The sequence below is a fragment of the Varanus komodoensis genome, unplaced genomic scaffold (genome assembly GCF_004798865.1).
Source record: "Varanus komodoensis strain SLA01 unplaced genomic scaffold, ASM479886v1 scaffold3, whole genome shotgun sequence".
Classification (NCBI taxonomy): Eukaryota; Metazoa; Chordata; class Lepidosauria; order Squamata; family Varanidae; genus Varanus; species Varanus komodoensis.
The window spans coordinates 64732613-64743361 of record NW_025335761.1 but is presented as its reverse complement, the minus strand read 5'-3'; positions in this window follow the sequence as shown (position 1 = coordinate 64743361).

The following is a 10749-nucleotide window of genomic DNA, read 5'->3' as shown; positions in this document are numbered from 1 at the left end:
TACCCTGTATCCTACCTGTGCGGAGCTCCACAGCTTGGCTTTCGTCTCCTGCTGCCTCCATCTGAGCTCTGGCTGGGCCAGAGAGTCTGGAGAAAGTGGACAAAATAAAGCGAAGAGAGGAAAGTGGGTCAGCGTGTTATTCTGTAGGTGGGGAACGCACAGCCTGTCTAATTCTGCGCAATCTGTTCCACGGTGGGGGCTTTAGCATACATTGAGTAGGAGGTCGAAGAAGTAAAATAAAGGAAGAAGTTAGTTTTATCTTGTATCCTAGTGCTGAAATTTTGTTGCTGCCATGGCAACCAAATTAGCTAAAAATAAAAAGCACTGACTTAAATGGCCAATCTCAGCACGCTTCCTCTGACGTCGAATGTACTCAACTCGAAATCTATAATCATGGTGCTGTAGCGATATTCATAGGTGCAAGTAGCTAATTAGCAGAGGAGTTTATCTCTGAGCGTGGGGCTTCAGACCCTCCAGCTTTCTGCCTTCAGTCCAGGGGCATCACATGCAGGCATTTAGCATGGCGCCTCCTGGCTCTTTAAATGCCCTGTTACAGGAGCCCCCAGACCTTCCATGGACACAGCTGGGAATTCCAGATACCACCACAAATGCCAGATTGTTGCATCGCTACTTTGGTTTCCACCAGCTCTCTCTCAGAGTTGAAGACGGCATAGAAACATAGAAACAGAGCGAGTCAGAAGGGGTCTCCCGGGCCATCTAGTCTGACCTCCGACACCAGCCGGCTCTGCTCATGACATGCCCACCATGTGGATGTCCAGCCTATCCTTGAACACCCGCACCGATGGGGCCTCAACCACCTCCCGTGGAAGCCCATTCCACGCCGTCGGGGTCCTGACTGTCAGGAAGGGCTTCCTGGCATCCACCCTAAATCTTGGCTCCCTGAGCTTTGCTCCGTTGCAGCACATCCTGCCTTCCTCTGCAGGGGAGAACAGGTCTCTCCCCACCTCCGTGTGACATCTTATCCAGCAAAACTTTTGCTTCTGTTGTGTATTGGACACCAGAGTGAAACCTTAACAGGGGTCTGCTTAATTCAGCAAATTTCATTCCCTGTATTGTCCCAACAGCATCTTTTCAACATGTGTTTTGGGAGCCTCCAATACTTGCTTCTTTGGGGAGGAATTTAAGGCCTAGATACATTTTGTATTGGAACATTCCATAATATCGACTGATATACTTGCCTGCCTCGTGGGAATCTGCAAATGGACAGGGAAAAAGCTTATCTGTGTCTCATAGACAAAATTAGCAAGGTGAACACTCACCTCTTGTATGCATTAGAACACCTTAAATCAACTTCAAATGAACACCTTATATGGGTATCTGGTCAGCATTTGCTTGAAGTCTCAGCTCTGTGTTTAAAGCGTATTTACCCTGAGACACTGTGGAATCACCTGCCATGGAAATGCCCTCAAAAATTGGCAGACAATGTCTTCAACCCAGCCTTTCTCAACGACAATTGCCATCCCGCTAGTGGATTTCGAGTCGCCACCTTTCAGCTCGTGCCACTCCAGAGACCCTCGTCTTCAGAACTGACTGGAGCCAGGAGTTAAGCTGCTCCCGTGATCTGGAGAGAAGGATGAAGGCTGCCCGTCCAGGCAGGAAGCGATACTGTTTTTAAGCATTTGACAGCTCTGATCTCATTCGGCACCTTGGCAGGCTTCCTGGCATCAATGCGAATGCGGCTGGACCAACCCTTCATCAAAGGATCACCGTCGCTGGCTGCCAGTTTGGGATTGCATGTTTTGGTGACTGCTTTTTAAACAGCTAAATGCCCCCCACCCCCCACTTGGGAATCCCCCAGGTTCTTTCAGTATTTTGGGAATGATCGCGCTTGATTTATCAACTGCCTTGCAAGGAGAATGAGGTACACTCTGCTACCACCGGTGCGGACATTTTCCTTTAGCACGTTGTTCCATGGAACCTCCAAGATCTACACGAAACCACTGGGAGAGGTCAGCCGGAGGTGTGGGCTGCGGAGTCATCAGTACATTGCTGACACCCAGCAATACCTCTCCTTTATGTCTAATCCAGGTGAGGCAGTGGCTGTCCTGAACCGGTGCCTGGCAGAGGTAATGGGCTGGATGAGGGCCAACAAATTCAGGCACAGTCCAGACAAGACGGAGGCCCCGTTGGTGGGCAGTTCACCCTTCCAGGTGTGTGACACCTGCCCTGTCCTGGATGGGGTTGCGCTCCCCCGGAGGACAGGGTGTGCAGCTTGGGAGCGCTCCTCGATCCAAGCTGTCCCTGGAGTCCCAGGTGGCAGCAGTGGCGAGGAGCACTTTCCTCCAGCTTCGGCTGGTTCATCAGCTGTGTCCTTACCTGGATGAGCACTGCCTTGCAATGGTGACCCACACTTCGGTAACTTCCCCGTTGGATTATTGCAATGCGCTCTACATGGGGCTGCCCTTGAAGACAGTCCAGATACTTCAATTGGTTCAGGATAGAGCTGCCAGGATGTTTTTAAGCATTTGACAGCTCAATGCTTAAATGCTTAAAAACAGGGAACGGGCAGATACTCCCATATCACACCGGTCCTATATCATCTACACTGGCTGGCAATTGAAGTCTGGGCCCAATTTAAGGTGCTGGTGATGACCTTAAAAAGCGCTGAATGGCTTAGGGCCTGGTTACCTGAAGGAGCACCTCTCCCCTAGGTGCCCTCCCACCCCTTGAGATCTGAGGCAGAGGTCCTTCTTTGGGAGCCCTCCTTGAAGGAGGTTAGGAGGGAGACCACCCAGGGGAGGGCCTTCTCTGCAGTGGCACCCCAACTGTGGCATACGCTCCCCAGAGAAGTTCGCCAGGCACTGACGTTATATTCTTTTTGGCATCAGGCAAAACCCTTTTTATTTTCCCATCATTTTAATGTTTAATCAATTTTAGCTGGGGTTTTATTATTTAAAATGGTCTGATGCTGTGGTGTTCTGCTTTATTCTACTCATTTTTTTATTGTCAGCCATCCCAAGATGCTAGTAGTGGCCGGGCTAGAAAAGCTATTGATTGATTGATTGATCGATTGATTGATAAGGTCAGCTCCACTTTGCCACCGTAGAGCAGGGATATCGGTCGCCAGGCGACGGTGCCAAGCGAGGGCAGGCCAGCACATCTGGAGAGGGTCAGGTTGGAGAACGCTGACCCAGGGTCTGCTCTTCCCCTGCTGCCTCCATGTGACACAGAAAGTCTCCATCCAGCATAGTAAATTCGGGAGCTGCTGCTTTCAGCAGGACACACGGGTGGGAGGCAGTTCTCCTCGTCTCACTCCTTGCTCTATTTGCACACTTGAAAATCAACATACCACAAAGGACCCCATCAATTCCAGCGATTCTTTGCCCAGACAGAAATGGCTGCTGCGTTGAAGGGCTGACCTGGGGTTCCTCCCTCCTTGGGCTGCTTGAAACGATGCATTTCCCTTGGGGTTTGGAGGGGAGTGACAAGAAGCTTCCCCGGCCCCACTCCCCGGGGGTACTTGTGGCTGCCATGGATTTGCAGATGGGTCACGGATGTACATCATACTGGGGTGGCCGGGAGAAGCTGACACCGTGACCAGAATCTATAGAGGTTTCCATGGCAGCAGAAGCACAAGACGCTTCGGAGGTCAGCTTGGGGCAGCCCAGAAAACATGCCTGTTGCCAAGGCAGAGATGCTGGCTCCTCGCACGGTTTTACTCTCTCTCTCCAGAATGGATTTGCGGTAGCAGCGAAAGGGGAGAGGGGCGTTTGAGTAGCCCTCCTTGCTCTGGCTCTGCCTTTATTTACGCAAGAAGAGCCTTCCTTTCTCGGCGGAAGTCAGGCAGAGAGAGCCGAATCCTCCAGAGCAAGAAGAGGGGCTTCAGCCATTGCTGCAAGGGGTCTTCTCCTGAGCCGGAAGAGCCAAACTGCCTCTCTTTTAGCCACTACTTAAAATGGGGAACTACTTGGTTCTCCTTTCATGCAGCCACCATTTGTTTTAATAGGGTCTGTGTAGGATCACATCATCCGACCCCATAGAATGACCCTCTTGGGGGGTGGGGGGATATATAGTCCTGTCTTGAACTCTGCCATTTTAATGGATTTTAAGAGTGTTTGTTTTATCACGATGGATTGATTTTATTAGTGGGGAGCTGAGCTGCCAACATGTCCCCCCCTCTTCAGACTTTTCTGCTTGCTCTGAGCTTAGCTGCAGTCTGTCCAGTTGCCGGAGGACGGGGGAATTAATTTTCCCAGCAACAGAACAGGCCTCCCTGTCTCATGGGACATTAAAATCCATTTGCTTTGCAAAGGAGCCCTGGAGGAGAAGAAAACTGGCTCAGGATATGGACCGAGAGCACTGAATGCTTTGGACTCCCTTCGGAGACATCGGTTTTGTTTTGTTTTGTTTTGTTTTGTTTTTATAATAAGTTTTATTTAAAATTATAATTCTAAAAACAAAAACAAAAACAACTAAAAACAACATCAATCATCAAAAACATCGGGCCTACTAGGTCAGCCCCCACATCTTTTCCTTCTATTTGGCCAGGGCGGCTTATTTTATTCTAATATATATATTTTAATTGGTATTGTTTTAATTTATTGTGCATTTTATTGTATGTTGTGAGCCGCCCCGAGGCTTCAGCAAGGGGCGGCATAGAAATGTTTTAATAAATAAATAAATAAATATTTATGATAACTTAAAAACAGATTTAAATCTATACGAAGTCCCATTTCTCTAGCCAATAATAAAAAGAATCCCAAGTTTGATAGAAGTCTGTATCCTCTTTCTCCTTCAGTGACAAAGTCAGTCTGTCCATTTCTGCACAGTCCAAGATCTTTTTTAGGATCGGTTCGTCGGCAGGTAGTTCTTCACTTTTCCAGTGTTGAGCAAATGCAATCCTCGCCGCAGGAATTACATGTAAAATCAACTATATTTCTTGTATACTAATGTCCACAGATATGATGCCTAATAAGAAGACTTCAGGCTCATGGGGACATCAGTTCTGAATGCCTCCGCTTCATGGCCAGCCTCTACACCACGACTTCCCAGAGCGGGAGGAAGCTGGCAGGGTGTGAACAGAGGTTTGGGGGCAGCATGCTTGGGCTGGGAGGGACGGAGAGGAAGGAGCCGTGCTGGGAAACCAGACTCGTCGAATTTGGCACGGGGAGCGGGGGCTGGTGACTCTGAGGTCTGTGCGGCGCCATCTCCACTGCAGCTGTGCCTGGGGCTCCGCCGTGGGGGACCTACTGTGAGGACAAGGTTCAGCACCATGGACATCTCCAGTGTGAGAGAGGCAGTGTGGTGTAGTGGTTAAGGGCGTGGGACTGGGACTCGGAGGATCTGGGTTCGAGTCCCCGCTCGGCCATGGAGCCGACTGGGTGACTCTGGGCCAGTCACAGACTCCCAGCCCGACCTACCTCGCAGGGTTGCTGTTGTGGGGATGAGATGGAGGAGGAGGAGGATGCAAGCTGCCTTGAGCCCCTTGTAGGAAAAAGGCAGGATATAAATCGATAGATAAATAAATAACTAAATCTCTGAGGCAGCTTAAGGGGTGCAATGGATTGGGGGGCAGGGGGCTGGAGTGGGACATGCATTACAGATACCATTCCTGAAGGAGGTGCCGGGCCCCAGCGTGCGTCATCCTCCAGGCCCCGGGGCACCCAAGGGAGCGCTCAGCACAAGTAGGTGGGAGTTGAGCTCCCCAGATGATGGGGGGGCGACATCGGTGGGCAATCTGGGACAGACGGGGCCACGCTCCGGGGCCAGAGGTACTTGCGGGGACTCCTTGGGCACGAGGGAAGCTGTTTGGATCGAGAAGCAAGTTCTCTGAGGTGAGGGCGCCGTATGCGGCTTGGTGGATGGAGGCTGGTTGCCGGGGGGCCTGGCAGAGCTTTCTAGGAGGCCGGCGCTGCCGTCAGCGGGGTTCCCTCGGAGTCTGGGCTCAAGGAGCATGCAAGCAAGAGTTTCTCTGACAAGGCAGCCAGCCTCCTCCAGGTGGCTGGACAGGAAGTGACATCGCTCATCCTGCGGGATGGGCAGTTTATTTATTTATTTATTATTATTATTTATTAAAACATTTTTATGCCGCCCCATTCGCCAAAGCCTCGGGGCGGCTTACAACGGGGCGGCTGTGGGCCCAGCAGCGGAACAGCAACTCTCTTCATCAGCCTCCTCCCATGCATTGGACGACAGATCTTGTAATTTTCAGCCAATATAGCCAATGGCCTTCTGGCTGGGAATGATGGGAACTGTAGTCCAATGGATATGTTGGCCCTGCAGTTTGCCTCAGAGGAGCTCGGAGCTCCAGGACATGGACTAGGAGCATGAGAAGTGCCCACGCAACTTTTCCTAAGGCAGCATCTACTGTCAACCACACATGCAAGAACAGGAAGCCCGATTTCCCACTTGCCCATTTGGTGATGACAGATAGCACAGCGGCTCGTAAATTCATCTTCCTGACCTAGAAATCCCCTTCCACTCCATTAAATGCTCCAAATCCATGTTGGAAAAGCAAAGCCCGTTAAAACTAGGTCAGGTTTTTTAATTTTTCATTCATCCCGATTATATCACTAAATGGATGTTAGACGGCAAAGCATGGATAATTCATCTTGCGGTGCTTTAAGGGCAAGCAGTTGATTTAAGTGTCAGGCTTCACTTTTTCAAAAATTATTATTCTAATCTTAGGTGATTTCCAGTGGACTCTTTGTGTAGAAGAAAGAGAGGAGAGAAGCGGGATGAGACGGCCCACCAGGCCCTCGTTACTTTGGGGAGGAATCAGAAGTTGCACTGAAAGCAAAGGGAGGGACCTGCTCGAGGCATAAATACGGGGCCTATGACTCACAGTATCTCTGCGCTGGCCCAGTCACTTTGCACAGATCCCAGAAAGAAGGGAGGTGTCGGGGTTTAAGATGGGGACTGCAGCCAAGAAATTAAAAGGCGCTTGCTCCTGGGGAGGAAAGCTATGGCAAATCTAGACAGCATATTAAAAAGCAGAGACATCACCCTGCCGACAAAAGTGCGTCTAGTCAAGGCGATGGTTTTCCCAGTTGCAATGCATGGCTGTGAAAGCTGGACCATAAGGAAGGCTGAGCGCCGAAGGATTGAGGCCTTTGAATTGTGGTGCTGGAGGAGACTCCTGCGAGTCCCTTGAACAGCAAGGCGATCAAACCGGTCAGTCCTAGAGGAGATCAACCCTGACTGCTCTTTAGAAGGCCAGATCCTGAAGGTGAAACTCAAATGCTTTGGCCACCTGATGAGAAGGAAGGACTCCCTGGAGAAGCCCCTGATGCTGGGAAGGACCGAAGGCAAAAGAAGAAGGGGACGGCAGAGGATGAGGTGGCTGGATGGAGTCACTGAAGCAGTTGGTGTGAGCTTGAGTGGACTCCAGGGGATGGTGGAGGACAGGAAGGCCTGGGGGAAAGTTGTCCATGGGGTCGCGATGGGTCGGACGCGACTTCGCGACTAACAACAGCAACAACATCATGCTCCTGGAGTCGGGGCCATTTTTCTGTGATTGAACAAAGAAGAGCCAAGTTACTCTTTTCAGCCTCTCACCCTTGCTCTGCGTCACTGGACTGAGCACACCAAAGTCTGGACCCCTCGTGCCCAAAAATGCCAGCCTCCAAGAACTCACATTTTTCTAGTGGTGCTCTGTGTAAACACAGACAACAACCCCAAATAGTGACCCCGCAAGCAGAAAACTAGCACAGTGAGACACAAATGAGGCTAGAGACATTTTGCTATGTGAGTGGTTTAGTTCCTGAGCATATGAGGTAAATGGTATCCCAAATGGTACACGTGCCTCCCAGTCTGAAGGGTCGACCGCCCCTCCCTCAGGATTCTGCTGCAAGGAATCCAGGCTGCCCTTGAAGACGGTCCGGATACTTCAGATGGTGCAAAATAGAGCAGCCAGGTTGCTGATGGGGACGGGGCATTATTCTCATATAACCCCAGTCCTCTACCAGCTTCACTGGCTCCCCATTGAAGTCCGGGCCCAATTCAAGGTGTTGGTGATGACCTATAAAGCCCTCAACGGCTTGGGTCCTGGTTACCTGAAGGAGCGCTTCCATCCATATCTGCCCACCTGCCCCTTGAGATCAGCGGGAGAGGCCCTCCTCCGGGAGCCCTCCGTGAGAGACATCAGGAGGCAAAGTACCCGGAGGAGGGCCTTCTCTCTGGTGGCACCCCATCCGTGGAATGTGTGGAATGTGCTCCCCAGAGAGGTCTGCCTGGCGCCATCATTATTGTTTTTCGGCACCAAGCCGAGACCTTTTTATTCAAACAATATTTTAATAATGTTTAATATTTATAGGTTTTAATTGTGCAGCCAGGGTGTTTCCGGGTTTTAATTGTAATGGTTATTTCTATTGTATTTATTTATTTCTGTGAGCCATCCCGAGGCTATATAGCAAGGGGACAGCATATAAAAACTTTAAATAAATGAATGAATGGAGCGGAACTATGTTGCTTTAAGTTTTTTTCAATAGCTTTTTTTTTAAATCATGCAATATGAAAGCAACCAAACTGTACCATTGGGGTGGGGGAATAAACATAACCCTTTGCAATTTTGCAAGAAAATTTAACATTCCCTAGCACTGGTTACAGATATCTTATATATCCCTATAGATCAGTATATAACAGAACACACCACTATTGTTAAAAATAATTATACATAGACTTCAGCAAAGGCACCCCATATATTTATATATGTATCCATTTACAGATTGTGCCTTAAAGCCGCCCATTCAAACACTGAAAACTTCCTTAATGCTCCAGCCATCGCACGGTTGCAGGCGGCCATTAACCCTTCCAGTACGGTAATATTAATCCTTTAGCTGTCAAAAGGGCACAGAAAATCCATTTACACTGAATTTGCATTACATTCCAAGAGATGGGTAGGAAATTCAGCAGAACAGATGTATTCTCATATTCCCAAGATTCATCCAATTTGTTTATTTATTAGATTTGTTGAAGAGCTGCCCGTTAGCACATGCTCTCTGGGCGGCCATTACAATACAGAATTATCATTTCCTCCCAAAAGGAAGCTGCCTTTGGGCATGGCCAAAAACTGTGAAGAAGAGAGGCAATAGAAGCACTGGACCTCCATTTAATTAAGCCCTTTTCAAAGATGCATCGCAACATTTAGCATACTTGAAACAACCGTTTTTGCTGCATTGAGTGTGGCCCAAGATTGGTAAGCCCTGCAAAACAGATTTTAAAAAAGCACTGCGTGGCTGCAGCTCATTATTCCATTCCTAGTGGAGACCCTATGATATTTATTTGCCGATAATGCACATTTATCCACATGAATTGTAGGCCAAGGCAGCTGCTCAGCCTCAGTCAATACTTCCAACAACACCAGTGGCTTTGAAGATGCAAAACCAGCTGGGCCAGGCAGATGAAGCTCGCAATTTGCATTTAGGTAGGTGCTGAAGGAGAAAATGGCAGAACCCTTTCAGCAGGAACAAGCTGATCCAGGATACCTGAAGGAATGTCTTTTTCCCTATATGCCCCCCTGTCCCTTAAGATCTGCTCTGGGAACCCTCCTTGAAGGAGGTTAGGAGAGAGTACACCCGGAGGAGGGCCTTCTTGGTGGTGGCGCCCCGATTGTGGAATGCACTCCCCAGAGAGGTCTGCCTGGCACCGACCTTATATGCTTTCCAGCGCCAGGATTTGTCCAGTATTTTAAAATTTAAATATTTTAATTATGTCTTTATTGCAGACATAGGTTGTTGTTCTTGTGGTTGTTGTTGTGTTGGGTTATTATTCTTATGATGATTTTACTATGTTGTATTTATTGAATGATTATTGTAAGCCGTCCAGACACATTTGGCAATTGCATGGGTTAGAAAGACCCAAATAAATAAATAAATAAATAAATCCAAAGTTAAGATTATCCTGTCCATTCAAGTCCACCAAGCAAATGTTTTCTGGCCAATTTTTAAACCCAGATTTTCCCATGAAGTTATTTTTGTGTGTGAAAATGTGTCAGGCTGCAATTGACGGGGAAAGATCTGCCGTAACTGGGGGGGCAAAGGGCCGGGGACAACCCACCTGGGGAGTGTCAGAATCCCGGAATCTCAATTTGAGAAGAGGGAATAGAACTCGGGTTCGTGGGAAAGACCAAGCGTCCAGACCATCTGAGGCTTTATTGTTTTACCCCAAGGTTCCCACGGTACTCACGATACTGCATGCATTACCAGGCAGGCAGAGGTGAACCCTGCTGCAAAGCTTCAATACCATTACAGGGCATTTTATAGGTACACAGGTACAGGGCAACTGATGACAGAATGCAGATTACAACAAGATTCTGAGGTCATCACATACAGAACAGATAAAGGAATGTCAGTCAATCACACTGTAACAATGAGATCACAATATTTCTAATTGTCTGCATTGACTCTCTAGTTGAGCAACTTGAACCCATCTCCAGGTCTGCTCAGACATGCAAATTCAAGCTACTAGAAACTATTCATGATAAGCTCAGACCCCTATCTGGACTCTAGACATTCTGCATGATCAGGGCGCATGAAGCCCTCTGGGCTATCAAAAGATTATTGTAAACTGAATTCCAACAATGACTATTTACAATGTATATTTGGGCTAAAATGGCCTGTCTGCTATAGCCCACAGCTAAAGGTGAGAGAAAGGAGCGGGGGAATGCCATTTTAAACAGTGACAGCTTGGTTTTGAGAAGGAAGACAGGATTTGATCCCACAATGCAAAGGCACACAGGAGTAATCGTTTTCAGACAGGATTTATCCAAATTTTCCCAACAGGAGCAGA